The sequence below is a fragment of the Pelodiscus sinensis genome, chromosome 32 (assembly GCF_049634645.1).
Source record: "Pelodiscus sinensis isolate JC-2024 chromosome 32, ASM4963464v1, whole genome shotgun sequence".
Taxonomy (NCBI): domain Eukaryota; kingdom Metazoa; phylum Chordata; order Testudines; family Trionychidae; genus Pelodiscus; species Pelodiscus sinensis.
This window is the reverse complement of record NC_134742.1, coordinates 5,348,689-5,364,004: the sequence shown is the minus strand read 5'-3', so window position 1 is coordinate 5,364,004 and position 15,316 is coordinate 5,348,689. Positions and strand designations below refer to the sequence as shown.

The 15,316-nt window shown below is 54.3% G+C and overlaps 1 long non-coding RNA gene across 1 annotated transcript; it reads left to right on the top strand.

Moving 5' to 3' along the window:
* The first annotated feature begins 3,147 nt into the window (after window positions 1–3,147).
* On the top strand, window positions 3,148–13,995 carry LOC142823202 (uncharacterized). The gene is made up of 3 exons (XR_012898499.1): window positions 3,148–4,377; window positions 5,570–5,602; window positions 12,647–13,995. It is a non-coding gene; the product is annotated as an uncharacterized LOC142823202 (long non-coding RNA).
* The last annotated feature ends 1,321 nt before the right edge of the window (window positions 13,996–15,316 follow it).

Below are 15,316 nucleotides of genomic sequence, written 5' to 3'. Positions count from 1 at the left end.
GTTCTGGACAAAACCCCCGGAGGATTATGGACGTGTTTACAACTTTAAGAAGAAGGACCGTGGGAAATAAAAGAACTCTGTGTATGTGGCTGAGGCAGCGTTTCCAGCATTGCCAGATAAGAAAAGTAACAAGAGAAGAGTCTAACCAAGGACAGACCGTTGTTTCTCACTAGTGGTGAGGCAAGTGGTGCAAAAACTGGATATTTCTGGATCGGTCGTAGACACACCAGTAAGAAGAAGGGGGTGTCACTAACGGACATCACCCCCTCTGGACTGTGTGCAGCCTGTGGATGGCATCCCACTGGCCTGGCCCCTGCCGAGGGGATATATACCACACCATTTCCCCCCACAAGCTGGAGTCCATCGATTCGGCATATTGGGGGGATGTGCACATTGGACTTCCACCTCAACCAAATTAACCAACATTCCCTGGGGTCTGGCCAGCCCCAGAGGGTGAGTGTGTGTGAGGGTATGTCTACACTGAAAAGTTAGTTCGAACTAACGGACGTTAGTTCGAACTAACTTTCCCAGGCGCTACACTAGGCATCATTAGAATGATGGACAAAATTATCCAACCTTTGCACAGACATACCCTTTCAAAGCCCACAACTCACAATAGTCATCACTCACTGCACCTCAAACAATTGCAACTTTCCCTGAGCACCATCAATGTCCACTAAGCAGCAATAACAACCTTCCATGCACCAGTGGATGAAACTACAGTGTTCACACATCCAATAACTAAGTGATTTCTAAAAGACCTACAGGTCTTATACCCAGACATTGCCGGCCCTTTAGAACCATGGGACCTGCACATGGTACTAACAATGCTGACAAAACCACCATTTGAACCGATGGCCACATGTTGGTTATGCCATCTAACCTTAAAGACAGCTTTCCTAGTGGCAATAATATCAGCACGTAGAGTGGGTGAAGTCGGTGGATGTGATATATCTGGACTTCACCAAAGCTTTTGGTAGGGTCTCCCACAATATTCTTGCCAGCAAGTTAAGGAAATATGGATTGGATAAATGGACTATAAGGTGGATAGAAAGCTGGCTAGACTATCCGGCCTAATGGGTAGTGATCAATGGCTCGATGTTAGGCTTGCAGTCGATTTCAAGCTGAGTGCCCCAAAGATCAGTTCTAAGACCAGTTTTATTCAACACCACTTTAATGACCAGGATGAAGAGATGGGTTGCACCCTCAGCAAGTTTGCGGATGACACCAAGCTAGGATATGTCTACACTACAGAGTTAATTCGAACTAACGGACGTTAGTTCGAATTAACTTTGATAGGCGCTACACTAGTGATCCACTAGTTCGAACTTAATTCGAACTAGCGGAGCGCTTAGTTCGAACTAGGTAAACCTCATTCTACGAGGACTAAGCCTAGTTCGAACTTACTAGTTCGAATTAAGGGCTGTGTTCGAACTAGTGGGAGGCTAGCCCTCCCCAGCTTGCCCTGGTGGCCACTCTGGGCACCACCAGGGAAACTCGTCTGCCCCCCTCCCAGCCCCGGACCCCTTAAAGGGGCACAGGCTGGCTACGGTGCCCGTGCCAGGTGCAAGCCTGCCAGCACCCAGCCAGCAGACCCTGCACCTGGCACGGCTTGAGCCAGCCATCCGATGCCCCCCAGCCCTCTTCCTATTCCCGGGACCAAACTGGCGGCTCCCAGGAGCCTGCCCAGGACTGCAAGAGGCGGGCACCCGCCTGCTCCAGTGTAGACATCGTGGACCTCGTCCACGACCTCTGCACTAGGCACAGGAGCAGGTGTGCATGAAAATCAAGGTGGTCCACTGAGACCCCCGACCCTGAGCCCTGAGCTTATAATGGCTGTACTGGGTCAGACCAAAGGTCCATCTAGCCCAGTAGCCTGTCTGCCGACAGCAGCCAACACTAGGGACCCTGGAGGGGATGGACCAATGACAGTGACCAAGCCATTTGTCTCGTGCCATCCCTCTCCAGCCTTCCACAAACTTTGGGCAGGGACACCACTCCTACCCCCTGGCTAATACCACTCTATTGACCCAACCTCCATGACTTGATCTAACTTCTCTTTAAACTCTGTTCTAGTTGTAGCCTTCACAGCCTCCTGCAGCAAGGAGTTCCACAGGTTGACTCTTTGCTTTGTGAAGAACTTTCTGTTACTAGTTTGAAGCCTGCTACCCATTCCTTTCCTTTGGTGTCCTCTAGTCCTTTTATTATGGAAACTAATGAAGAACTTTTCTGTATGCACCCTCTCCACATCACTCATGCTTTTATAGACCTCGATCAAATCCCCCCTCAGTCTCCTCTTTTCTAAGCTGAAAAGTCCCAGTCTCTTTAGCCTCTCTTCATATGGGACCTGTTCCAAACCCCTGATCATTTTAGTTGCCCTCCCCTCTCCCAGCCTCTCTCTTCCCCTCTCCCACCTCCTTTTCCCAGTCTACCCCAGTTTTGTTCAATAAAGAGAGATTCTATTTTTGCACACACGTTTTCTTTATTTTGTACATCAGGAAGGGGGCTAGGGAAGGGTAAGTGGAAGGAGGTGAGGGAGGAATGGGGCACGAGCCCCCGATGGGGAGGACTGGGCTGGCTCTGTGGGCTTCTGGGTGTGGAAGCTCTCCTGCAGCCCCCCAATTGCCCCCTCTCCCCGGATGGCAGCCTGCGGCAAGTGCAGCTGGTCTCATGGCCGAGTGTTGTGATGTGCCAAGTGTGGGTACTCCAGGCACTCCAAGCCAGAACTGCTTTGCAAGCGGGGAACCCCTGAGAACTGTGTGTCCGGGGTGGGGGTTGGGACCCTTTAAGCACAGCCCTCAGCTAGCCTGAGACAGCAGCTCCACGCTCTAAGTCCTCCTCTGATGCCCTGCCGGCACTGCTTCCGGCTATCCTTAACCTCTGTTCAGGGTCCACTCTGTGTGGACATGCTAGTTCGAATTAGCAAAACGCTAATTCAAACTAGTTTTTAGTTCTAGACGCGTTAGTTCAAATTTGCTTAGTTCGAATTAACTAATTTGAACTAAATTAGGTCGAATTAGCGCTGTAGTTTAGACATACCCCTAGAGGGTGAGGTAGATATGCTGGAGGGCAGGAATAGAGTCCAGCGTGACCTAGACAAATTGGAGGATTTGGCCAAATGAAATCTGATGAGGTTCAACAAGTCCTGGCCTTGGGATGGAAGAATCCCAAACATTGTTACAGGCTGGGGACCGACTGGCTAAATAGGAGTTCTGCAGAAAAGGACCTGGGGGCAGTGGATAAGAAGCTGGATATGAGACAACAGTGTGCCCTTGTAGCCAAGAAGGTTAATGGCATATTAGGGTGCATTAGGAGAAGGGTTGCCAGCAGATCCAGAGAAAAGATTATTCCCCTTTATTCAGCTCTGGTGAGGTCACATCTGGAGTATTGTGTCCCGTTTTGGGCCCCCCACTATAGAAAGGATGTGGACGCATTGGAGAGGGTCTAGCGGAGAGCAACCAAAATGATGAGGGGGCTGGAGCACATGACTGATGAGGAGAGGCTGAAGGATTTGTATTTGTATAGTCAGCAGAAGCAAAGAGGGAGGAGGGATTTAATAGCAGCCTTCAAGTACCTGAAGGGAGGTTCCAAAGCAGCTGGAGAGAGGCTGTTCTCAGTGGTGATGGATGGCAGAACAAGGAGCAGTGGTCTCAAGTTGCAGTGAGGGAGATCTAGATTGGATATTAGGAAAAACTATTTCTCCAGGAGTGTGGTAACACACTGGGATGGATTCCCTGGGGAGGGGGTGGAATCTCCATCCCTAGAGGTGTTTAAGTCTCAGCTTCACAAAGCCCTGGCTGGGTTGACGTAGTTGGGGTTGGTCCTTCTTTGGGCAGGGGGCTGGACTCGATGACTCCTGAGGTCTCTGCTGGCCCTGGGATTCGATGATGTTCTGGAAGGGCACAAGCTACCACCAGCCTTCACTTTGTATTAGAGCTTTGGGCCCTGCCTGCCAGCCCTGACACAGACCCACGGCGCAGGCAAGAGAAGGGGGAAATTCTTGTCTTGGTGGGACACATCATAGTCTCCCTCATTCTAAACATTCTAGGGCAGCGTAAAGACTGTGCCTGTGACATGCTGGGAAGGGCACGGGGGCTCTGGCTCACAGCCACTCTGCTACGCGGGCACTGAGTGGTACAGGGGGTTTCGCATTAGCCCTGCCCAGCACTGGCCAATTTCAGCCATCGTGTGTCTAGCCTTTGGCAGTGGGATTTCCAACACTGCGTAAGTGATGTAGGGACATTGGGACTCCTGCACCCTAGTCACTTAGGCAGTGTTGGAAACCCCACCCTCATGCAGATCCTGGAAAGACAAACCCCCCCACTCATCACTGATTAATTTCTCCTTGTTTTCTAGAGAACCAGGCAGCAGAACTCAGTAAGTGTCATTCTCCTTCTCCCTCCGTGTAAACCCTGTTGTGCTAAGGTGTGTCCTCACCACGGGGCTGTGTTGCTGATGGGTTTGGGTTTTTGTCATTTTTATAATATAACTTTACAAATTAAGAATGGTCTCAGAGTAAGCATGAGAATTCTCACGCCAAAAGGTCACTTGAGAGAGGATGCCAAGCTACTACAATGTGCTGCTATTTGAATAGAAGTTGAGCCTTAACCTTAGTTCTAAAAATGTAATGAAATAACATGATGCAAACCATCCTTTGGTCAAGATGAACGAACAGTATGACTAGTAATCGAAGAAACAGCAAGTGCCCAAAGACTCTTGTAAGAAACCCTCCCCCCCATACTTGTACATTTTTAGAATAACCCCTGTAGCTACAGGATTCAGCAGCAGGCATCATTGATTTCCACAAAAGCAGAAACTTGCTTTAAATAGGTTTTCTTGGCTCGTTTATAAGTGTAAGATGTTTGCAAGTAAAGTTTGATTGTAACTTAGTAGGACTCATTCCACAGGCAGCCTCCGCAACCCAGCCGCAAGGCTCATGCAGTGTGTGTGCAGCTCTGGGTTTTTTTCTCATTTATTCGACATTTCTAGTAGAATTTGTAACTTCCATCTTCTGCACCGTGTCACTCTGTACAATGTTGAATCCTGTGTACGTAGCAGGAGTGGGCAGATTTTTCGGCTTGCGGCCACATCAACATACAGAAATTGTCGGGAGGGCCAGGCAAGGAAGGAAACAGCCAGGCATGGCTCAGGCCTAGCCCCATCTGACCCCTGTTCTTCAGCTCCTTACTGCCCCCGTAGGACTGTCTACCCCAATCCAACCCCCACTGCTCCTTGCCCAGGCCACCCCACCCCCGGACGCCTGTCCTCTGTCCAACTCCCCCTCCCTCCGCTCTCTGCCCCATGACTGCACCACCTAGAACACGAGGTTTGGTGTCACCACAGCTGGGCTGCCTGGACACAGTTTCTGTCACCCTGTCAGGAGCCCAGGTAGGTGGCATAAAGAGCGGGGACTGTGGGGGAAGGGAAATAAGCGATGGGGCCGAGGACGCAGCTCAGGGCCAGATAAAAAGGCCAGCAGGGCAGGTGGGGCCCACGGGCCGTGGTTTGCTCTCTGAGATTGAGTGTGTGCTCCCATCACTCTCAGCTGGGTTTCTCTGCTTGGTTTCAGGCTGGAGAAGATCTATATTCCCTACAGAAGAAGGTAATTGACGTTCATGGTTTGTCAGTGTTCAGATGTCCCCTCCCATGTGACAATGCGGCTCCTTTGCCATCACCGTGGGAGCAGGCTGGGGCCTGAGATTTCAGGGCATCAGCACCAGCAGCTGCAGTTCAAAGATGCCGTCAGGTCACGGCTCTTCTGCCAGGTGGTGTCGGTGGCAACCATGGGCAGGTTCAATGTCCAGAGTCCCCTTTTAACAACACCGCACAGAGCTGGTTTGAGCCCCAACCCAGTAACCTGGGAAAATGATGCCCCCCCACAGCCTAAGCCCTGGGTACGTCTACACTACAGCGCTAGTTCGAACTAACTTAGTTCGAATTAGTTAATTCGAACTAAGCTAGTTCGAACTAACGCGTCTAGAACTAAAAACTAGTTCGAACTAGCGTTTTGCTAGTTCGAACTAGTAAGTCCACATTGAGTGGACTCTGAACAGGGCTTAAGGATGGCCGGAAGCAGTGCCGGCAGGGCATAAAAGGAGGACTTAGAGCATGGAGATGCTGTCTCAGGCTAGCCGAGGGCTGCGCTTAAAGGGTCCCGACCCCCACCCCGGACACACAGTTCTCAGGGGTGCCCCGCTTCCAAAGAAGTTCTGGCTTGGAGTGCCCACACTGGGCACATCACACCACTCGGCCATCAGCCCGGCTGCACTTGCCGCAGGCTGCCATCTGGGGAGAGGGAGTAATTGGGGGGCTGCAGGAGAGCTTCCACCCCCAGAAGCCCGCAGAGCCAGCCCAGTCCTCCCCATCGGGGGCTCGTACCCCATTCCTCCCTCACCTCCTTCCACTTACCCTTCCCTAGCCCCTCTTCTTATTGATGTACAAAATAAAGATAACGTTTCTTCCAACATTGACTCTGTCTTTATTGAAAAAAACTGGGGGACACTGGGAAAAGGAGGTGGGAGAGGGGAAGAGAAAGGCTGGGAGAGGGGAGGGCAACTAACATGATCAGGGGTTGGGAACAGGTCCCAGATGAAGAAAGGCTACAGAGACTGGGACTGTTCAGCTTAGAAAAGAGGAGATGGAGGGGGGACAGGATAGAGGTCTCTAAAAGCAGGGGTTGGGTGGAGAGGGTGCATTCAGAAAAGTTCTTCCTGAGTTCCCATAAAGAAGGACTAGAGGACACCAAAGGAAAGGAATGGGTAGCAGGCTTGAAACTAGTAAGAGAAAGTTGTTGTTCTTGACAAAGCAAATAGTTAACCTGTGGAACTCCTTGCTGCAGGAGGCTGTGAAGGCTACAACTAGAACAGAGTTTAAAGGGAAGTGAGATAAAGTGATGGAGGTTGGGTCCATGGAGTCCTATTAGCCAGAGGGTAGGAGTGGTGTCCCTGCCCAAAGTTTGTGGAAGGCTGGAGAGGGATGGCACGAGACAAATGGCTTGGTCATTGTCTTCAGTCCATCCCCTCCAGGGTCCCTAGGGTTGGCCGCTGTTGGCAGACAGGCTACTGGGCTAGATGGACCTTTGGTCTGACCCAGGACGGCCATTGTAAGCTCAGGGCTCAGTGTCGGGGGTCTCAGTGGACCCCCTTGATTTTCATGCACACCTGGTCCTGGGTGGCCAGGCTGGCAGCTCTCCTGCCCTAGACAGCCACTTTCCTGTGCCTAGTGCGGAGATCGTGGACGAGGTCCACGATGTCCGCACTAGCCCAGGAAGGTGCCCGCCTCTTGCGGTCCAGGGCAAGCTCCCGGGAGCCGCCAGCCTGGTCCCGGCAAGAGGGGGTGGGCTGGGGGGCATCGGGTGGGTGGCTCTGTGCCGTGCCAGGTGCAGGGTCTGCTAGCTGGGTGCTGGCAGGCTTGCACCTGGCACGGGCACCGTAGCCAGCCCGTGCCCCTTTAAGGGGTCCGGGGCCGGGAGGGGGGCATAGAGTTTCCCTGGTGTTGGCCAGAGTGGCCACCAGGGAAACCTGGGGAGGGCTAGCCTCCCACTAGTTCGAACTAAAGGGCTACACAGCCCTTAGTTCGAACTAGCTAGTTCGAACTAGGCGTTAGTCCTCGTAAAATGAGGATTACCTAGTTCGAACTAAGCGCTCCGCTAGTTCGATTCAAATTCGAACTAGCGGAGCGCTAGTGTAGCACCTATTAAAGTTAGTTCGAACTAACGTCCGTTAGTTCGAACTAACTTTGTAGTGTAGACATACCCCCTGTGAGCCAGTGTGGGTTGGCCTGGGGCAGCGGCGGGTTTCTCTGGGCTGGGCTGCTCTGCCCTAGGAGGCAGCACGTCCCCCGGCACAAGCCCTGGGTCTGAGCATAACAAAAGACACTTCTGAAAAGGGAAGAGGAACCGAGCAGTAACCTGGGGAAACCATTGCGCAGTTGCAGCCCCCACCCCCGGTTCCTGGCTGTGTCCTCGGCCTCAGCCTTGGCAGCACCAAACCAGAGTTACTTCCCCATGGGTGCCCCCCACCCCTGAGAGGGAGAAAAGGGTAGTTGGTGACATTTCTGCTGCTGCCTGCCCCTGCCACCCACCCCCGTCTTCTGCCCCCTGCTGCTGCCCCCCTGCCGCTGTCCTCTCCCCTGAGACCCGCCCCCTGCTGCTGTCCTCTGCCCCTGCCACCCTCCCCCTGCCGCTGTCCTCTTCCTTTGCTCCCCAGGCTTCCTCCTGCTCAGAGCTGCCTCTGCAACGCCCTGGCCCAAGATCACATAAGAACATAGACCAGCCAGACTGGGCCAGACCAAAGGTCCATCTAGCCCAGTGTCCTGTCTGCCAATAGAGGCCAGTGCCAGATGCCCCAGAGAGAGAAAATCACAATAGGTAATCATCACGTGTTCCCTCCTCTGTCACCCACCTCCAGAAACACAGAGACTAGGGACACCATCCTAGCTAATAGCAATTGATGGACCTCACCTCCATGAATCTATCTAGCTCTTTTTTGAACCCTGTTAAAGTTCTAGCCTTCACCGCATCCTCTGGCAAGGAGTTCCACAGGTTGACTGTGCACTGAGTGAAAAAAACCTTCCTTTTATTTGTTTTAAACCTGCTGCCTTTTCATTTCATTTGGAGACCCCTAATTCTTATATTGCGGGAACAACTAAATAACTTCCTCTTATTCACTTTTTCCACACCCATCATGATTTTATAGACCTCTATCATATCCCTCCTTAATCTCCTCATTTCTAATCTGAACAGTCCCAGTCTTTTTCATTTCTCTTCATGTGGGCCCAGTTCCAAATCCTGAATAATTTTTGTTGCCCTTCTCTGAACCTTTTCTGATGATAATATATCTTTTTTGAGATGAGGCAACCAGATCTGCACACAGTATTCAAGATGTGGGCGTACCATGTTTTTAGACAGAGGCAATATGATATTCTCTGTCTTATTCTCTATCCCTTTTCGAATGATTCCTAACATTCTGTTTGCTTTTTCGGCTGCCGCTGCGCACTGCATGGTCCTCTTCAGAGAACTATCCACTGTGACTCCAAGATCTCTTTCCTGATTAGTTGTAGCTAAATTAGCCCCCATCATATGGTATGTACAGTTGGGATAATTTTCTTCCAGTGTGCATTACTTAACAGATATCAACATAACATTTAATTTGCCATTTTGTTGCCCAATCACGCTGGCTTGTCTAGACTGGCCAGTTTTTCCAGAAAATCAGCCGCTTTTCCGGAAAAACTTGCCAGCTGTCTACACTGGCCGCTTGAATTTCCACAAAAGCACTGACTTCCTACTGTAAGAAATCGGTGCTTTTTGCGGAAATACTATGCTGCTCCTGTTCGGGCCAGAGTAGACTGAGATTTGTTTTGCGCAAAAAAGTACCGATTGCGAAAATGGTGATCGGGGCTTTTTTGCACAAAAGCGCGTCTAGATTGGCCACGGACGCTTTTCTGCAAAAAGTGCTTTTGTGGAAAAGTGTCTGTGCCAATCTAGACACTTGTTTCCGAAAATGCTTTTAATGGAAAACTGTTCCGTTAAAAGCATTTCTGGAAAATCTTGCCTGTCTAGACGGAGCCATAGTGTTGTGAGATCTTCACAGTCTGCTTTGGTCTTAACTATCTTGAGCAGTCTGGTATCACCTGCAAATTTTGCTACCTCACTATTTACCCCTTTCTCCAGATCATTTATAAATAAGTTAAATAGGATTGGTTCCAGGACAGACCCTTGAGGGACCCACTAGTTACCTCTCCCCACTCCGAAAAGTTACCATTTATTCCTACCTTTTGTTTTCTGTCTTTTAGCTAGTTATTAATCCACGGAAGGACCTTCCCTCTTATCCCATGACAACTTACTTTCCTTAAGAGCCTTTGGTGGGGGACCTTGTCAAAGGCTTTCTGGAAATCTAAGCACACTGTATCCACTGGATCCCCTTGTCCACATGTTTGCTGACCCCTTCAAAGAACTCCAGTAGCTTAGTAAGGCAGGATCTCCCTTTACAGAAATCACATTGAGTTTTCCCCAACAAATTATGTTCATCCAAGTGTCTGACAATTTCCCCACCAGCCTCTAGTGATTTCCCTGGGTCGCAGGGACCCTCGCTGCTCAGGCAGCCTCTGCCCTGCCCCTCCCTGCAGCGCGGTGCCCAGGCCAGCTCGGAGGCTTAGCCCCTCGGCCTGCTTGTGAGTGATTCAGCTTTGCCAGCCCGGGAGCAGGAAGGCTGGGCCCCAGGGAATCTCGTCAGCTGAGTGGGAGCCCTGGTGGGGGAAGAGCCCGCATAGCCCAGCCCCCACCGACTCCTGTCCCTCCCTGGGATTGACCCCCCTTCCCCCTGCTTAGCCAGGGAGCCTCAGACCAAGGGAGCTCCCCTCCCTCAGGGCCTGCTCCGTCCCGCTCTGCGCCCTTTCCCCACAAAGAGCGTAAAAACATTGCAGGGCCCCATCACGTGGGCAGTGTCGGCCCAGCCAGTGTGTCAATGTGCACGATGTGCAGGGCGGGAAACATCTCGGAGTGAGGCTCAGATCAGCCACAGCCACAGAGTTTGTGTCAAACGTCAATGGTGCAGGATCAGCAATAGCCCAAAGGGAGGGGAATCCACGTCACGATGCCGTTCAGATATTGGCATCCAAGTATTTGGGTGCATCACTCATGCAGCGTTCCCCAGAGGGCCGTGCAAATCAAACACCCCCGAGTGGAGAGTGTCCCCCAGTGCCTGAGAGCGGGGGCAAGGGGCCATTAGAAAACACAGACCAGGGGGAGTCCTGGAGTTACTTTCCCGGCTGCGCTTCTCACCGGGCTCACTGCAGTGCCTGGCAACCCAGCCCAGAACTGAGCGCTGGGCCAAGCCCCTCCAGCCCTGGGCATCTCGGCAGGCGGGGGGGTCTGTGCCAATATGGTCTGCACCTGAAGTCTGCCCCAGCCCAGATGGTAACAGGCATCAGGGGAGGATTCACTCAGACCCTGCTCACAAGGAGAAGACGATTCCGGGGCTGTGTCCCACCAACACGCAATGGATGCAGGTGTTGCTGGATCTGCTGCTCCTGCCTCTCAGACCCAGGCCTCTGACAGATAAAACAGAGAGGAAGTTGATGAACCCAACTAAGCCTCTTAGGACCTGTTCCCAGGCTGGCAGCATTCAGCATCAGGGGAGGCCCTTTACAGCTGCCTGTGCCTGTGCGTCCCCTTCCTCCTGCTCCACTGCCCTTGCCCCAGCCATGTAACCTTCCCCATGGTCTCCTTTTCCATCCCATCCAATGTGGTTCTGAGCACCATCTCTCCCCCTCTCCCCTCCAGGACAGCTCCCTTGTCCCTCCCTCCTGGCTGTGTGTCTTTCTCCAGCATGCTTGGCCTGGCCTGGCCTCCTTGGCAGCTCTTGGCTTTGGGATCCCCTTGTTCCCTGGCTTGGAGGGGGGGTTCAAGAGGGGAGTTTTTCTTCCCCCCAGTGACTGAGGGGCTGTGCCCAGCATGGACTCTGGGGCACTCGGGGACATTGCTCTTTCTCCTGCCCCCGGCAGAGGACCCAAGAGTCCATGGGAGGGTCCCTGCTCTGCCGGGGGAAGACCCCAGAGCACCAGGGCCCGGGGCACAGACAGGGGCAGTCCTGGGCCCATAGCAGGCAGCTGAGGAGCTGCTGAGAGCAGAGCTCTGGTCCTGTTCCCCTTTTCCTCTCCCCCCGCGTGAGCTCAGCTTCTCTCTCCCTCCGCCCAGCCCCTGCTGGGACCCCCCTCAGCTCCCTGGGGCCCCTCTTCCTTCTGTCACCCCTGAGTCAGCCTCTTGCCATGGCTGGGACAGAGACACCCCCGTTCCCTCCGCACGGCGCCTGGGCACCCCCAGTGCAGGACTCGCCTTGTTCAGCCTCTTCCTGCCCAGCCCAGCTGGGGCCGGTCCCTGCCCCTCCCTGCTGGGAAGTTGTTGTGTTAGTCTGTTTGCAAAGACAACAAGGGGTTCTGTGGCACCTTTGAGACTAACAGAAGTGTTAGGACATCCGCTTTCGTGGGTGTAAACTCCACTACGATCCATCTGATGAAGTGGGTTTTAGGGGTGGGGGTATCTCTATAACACAACAAATGAAATCAGGTCCAAGCACCCTCTCTCTTTTCTTGGAGAGCAGAGTGCGCCGGGGTCACTTGTTCCATCTCTCCCTCCTGCTGCTGTTGAATGGGGCACTGCTGCTACGGGTCCCCTCCCCCGTGCTGCTATTCCCCTAGGGCTGCCTCAGTGGGGGGAAGAGGCAGGGCAGGGACAGAGCAGGGAGGGGGCAGAGCAGTGGCAGGGGGAGGCGCAGCCTGTGCTGGAGGGGGGTTGTCGCAGCCCTTCTCTGGGCTGGGGGGGGGGGGTCATGTGGCTGGTGGCCTCCCCGTCCCCCCCTCACCAGTTGCCTCTGCAGGGCCCCTGATCCCCACCCAGGGACAGATGGTGCTTGAGGGGAAAGATTGAGTCTCAGGTTGGGGTCAGTAAATCTCTGGGCTCTGTCACTGGCCAGTGGGATGAACCTCAGGGGCTGGGCCGACACCTCAGGGCTGCTCCCCACTCAGAGCCGGGCGCCCCTGGAGGCAGGAGAGTCCCTGAGTCACTGCCCAGCTGGGGCAGATTCTGTCCCTGACGCCGTCGACCTCCCCAGGGCCAAGCTCTGCCCCTCACGCTCTGATTCTCCCCCAGCCAACGTGACTCTGGAAGCAGACATGGCGCATCCCTGGCTCATCCTGTCGGAGGATGGGAAACGTGTGAGATGGAGATGCACACAGCAGCCACTGCCCAACACCCCGGAGAGATTTGACAATTGGTTCTGTGTGCTGGGCCGCAAGGGTTTCATCTCGGGGAGACATTACTGGGAGGTGGAGGTGGAGGTGGGGGATGGGCAATATTGGGCTGTGGGGGTGGCCAGAGAGTCTGTAAGAAGGAAGGGATTGAGCACCCCAAGCCCCAAGGACGGGATCTGGGCTGTGCGGCGGTGGGGGGATGAGTTCTGGGCTCTTACTGACCCTCACACCCCCTTATCCCTGAGCCCCCCCAGCCGGATCCGGGTTTGCCTGGACTGTGATGGGAGGCAAGTGACATTTATTGATGCTGGAACCGAGGCCTCGATCTTCACTTTCCCCCCAGGCTCCCTCCCTGGGGAGAGAATCCGACCCTGGCTGGGGATGCATTGGGACACAGACACCGAGTTCCGACTGGCTCCCTGACACCAACCCCTCTGGCCTCACACACCCCAGCCTCTGTGACCCTGGAGGACTCCCCTGTACCCAGCCCCTATGACCCCAGAATCTCTTCCCCCTCCCTTGCAGATCCAGAGAAGGGAGGTGGAAGAAACCTACTGCAGCCCCAGGGAGCAGACAGGCCCTGAAGGGCAGAGGTGGGGGCTGAGCAGGGGCAGAACTAACAGCCGGGCTGGGGACAGGCGGAGGCGGGGGCTAGGGCTGGACAGGGGACCGGCAGAAAACAATATCTGGGGGTTCCCTTTCAACAACGCAACACAGACCTGTCAGGGCCGGGCATGGCGGCTCTGAAAAAGGAAAAATGCATCTGGTGAAAGTGAGGATCAAAAGAAAACCTCTTGTCTAACCTTTGAAAAGTGCCTGCCTGACATGTGCTTAAATGACATGTTATTGTCATACTAATGGATAAATAGGGAAAGAAAGTTTGAATAAGTGGGACAATTTGGGGGACACTTGAGGACACTTGAGGACTCTTCACATCTGGATGCATCTCTGTCCCCACCGGCAGATGACAGACTGGCCATTGGAAGCCTGCCTGGTGTCCCTTGAGAGCCACACTCAACATCAGTAACTATCGAGGGTTTTATTGACCTTTTGCGGACGTGTGTAAGTGCTTAAGACTAAGTAAAGTTTAGCTGTAAGTGAAAGCGTCTTGTGTTGTCCTGTTTGTACCATCCCTCTATCGGTAGGATGACCGGGTCTCCCCAGAATTATTTCCTGACACCACCTTGCAGAGAGTAAAAATTACCGAGAGGTTTGGGCTGAAAGACCCCCGGGTAACACCTCGCCACCATCCCAGGGCTCTGGCATCCCAGCCCCCTCTTCGTGGGCGACCCTCTCTCTCAGGGCGGCTTAGCACAGTTGTGCTGCCCTTTGCCTATCCAGTAAAGCAACACCCCTGCCAAGAACTTGTAACTCCCCCTGCACTCAGTACTATGGTGATTTGTACCCAGCACCAGCTCAGGTGGATCCCTCAGACAGCACAGCTGTGCGGTACCACGGCAGGGGGTGTGTGTGCAAATACAGCCTGGGCCTGAAGCCTTTCCCCTCCCCAGCTGGCTATCGGGGCAGAGCTCGCTTAGACCCTGCAAACCCACTGAAACAGCCTGGAGCATGACACCTCCCTGCATGTCAGCGGCTCAGAAACCCACCATGGGTGCTTGTGCCCTGCTCTCATTTCTCGCTGTTTCCCGCCCCCTCTCCCCTTTCGGCCCTTCCCTGCCCAGCAGCCCTGCTGCGCCCACCCTGACTCCTGCGGGCGGTCGCCCAGACACAGGGCAGGGGATGTGGACAGACCTTCCAGCAGAAGCAGTCTGTGTGTTACACAGCGTGTGTGACCCCACGGGGCTGTGCTTCTCCGACAAAGCTCGGGGCCCGCTGGGCTGTAAGACGCTCGCGTTTGGGCAGCGCGGATGGAACAATCCCGTTTGGAAGCACAATAAAGTTCTGTGTCCGCGTGTGTGGCTGTGTCTGTGCTGGCGAGCGGGAGGCCGGGGATGAGATGCTGCCGAGATTTCCTGCCCCCACCAGGGACAGAAGGGAGCACACGTGCGGGGGATGGGCCCCTACCCAGGGCTGCAGAGGGAAGGGAGGGGAGGTCTTGGACTCCTCACAGGGATGGTTTGGCCCAAATTTCTGCACCAAGTCCCCCCTCCACTGAGCGTTTCTCTGCCCCGAGAACTTCCAGGCCTGCGCTGCGTCTCGGGAGCTAGAGCAGCTTGAGTATTAGGTCACGCCCAGCCTGGCCTGTGAGCTCGCTGGCAGGGCCCAGGAACCGCCAGGCCATGCCGGCCCGTCTCTGCGACAGCCTCGTGCTCCGGGGTCTCAGCTTTCGCGGGGTGTTCACCTGCGACTCCAGCCGCCCTGTCTGTGACGAAAACCTGAAAGCGGTGGCCACATGGGGAGGGGCGCAGGGAGCTGTGAGACCTGTCCCTGTCCCTCAGGGAGGGGGAGCTCAGGGCCCGGGGACGGGCATTTAAATAGCAATTGTTAACGATTCTGTTCCCCACGCGAGCGCAGAGGGAGAGACAGCCCAGCCCCACTCCCTGCCCCCCGCCGCCGCCACCCCCTGCTACAGGCGGGTGCTGGGGGGGAGATGCCGCCCCAGTGAAGA